This window comes from Sinocyclocheilus anshuiensis, unplaced genomic scaffold (assembly GCF_001515605.1).
Source record: "Sinocyclocheilus anshuiensis isolate Anshui unplaced genomic scaffold, SAMN03320099.WGS_v1.1 scaffold2043, whole genome shotgun sequence".
Lineage (NCBI taxonomy): Eukaryota > Metazoa > Chordata > Actinopteri > Cypriniformes > Cyprinidae > Sinocyclocheilus > Sinocyclocheilus anshuiensis.
The window spans coordinates 136,228-137,387 of NW_015548419.1; positions in this window are offsets into that span (position 1 = coordinate 136,228).

Sequence of the window (1,160 nt, forward strand, 5' to 3'; positions counted from 1 at the left end):
TGCAAAGTTGTGACAGTTCTGTTTTTGCTTTGCCATTATGGTGTATGCAAGTGTAGATTGATGTGGGGAAAAAAATATTTAAAGCAGTTTAACATAAGGCTGCAATATAACAAAACATGAAGAAAAAAAATGAAGGGGTTTGAATACTTTCGCAAAGCACTGTATATATACATAGTATGATATAGGAGAATATGAAGGTAGGACAAAACAAGAAAGACAAAGGCCCAAACTGAGCATAAATATGGTGGAGTAAATAATTTGGTGAGTTGCTGATATGGCAAAAAGTACGATTTTATGTAAAAAGTATGACAATTTGAATAATTTATAATGTAATTCAGTTATACCTTTGTAACAGTATAGAACACTACTTACATAAAATGCACATAAATAACAATTGTCGCTCTATATCTAACAAAGAATATCTTCACTAACACAGTGAACCAGAAGTGTTAGATCCTGAAATCGTTCATTTACCAGCCTACACCTTTAACCATAGACACATCTACACAAGTGTCCGTTAGGGTCTCATTGAAGATATCAATCTGACTCCATAACTCTCATTTTATATCATATCATTTTTGAATCAATCCTTGAGGATTATTGTTCTGTTTCTTAGAAGAAATATAAGATATTTCAGATTTTTATTTGATCTTTTTCATTGCTAATATCTTTTGTGTTTATTATAACTAGTATAATAGAATTTCACTTGTATATACTACAAATAACTTAATTGTGTTGCTTTTAAACAGCAAGTTTGAAAATAGAAAAATGTAAAATAATCTGTCATAAAACTCATATGTATTTTAACCACTAGGTGGCAGTATGACTCTATTGTGTCGTGTGCCATTTTTGCCTGTTGACTATTAAACATTTCAAACACTACCATTTTGTTGTCCGTGGAGGTGGGATTATTAGTATTTTTGTCAAATTAAAAAATAGATATAAAAAAATAGATAACTGAAGCAAGAGACTTTTAATTTTAAATGAACATTGCATGACAGAGAGCTACATTTTTAGACTATGTGTTGAACTCATACAATTGCACAGTAAAATATCAAACCAATCCACACCCACTGAAAGGAAAAAAACTATTACATTTCAGTGTTGAAATGAATAAATGAGTACATGGCACACTTTAACATATGGCTAATGTGTGTGTG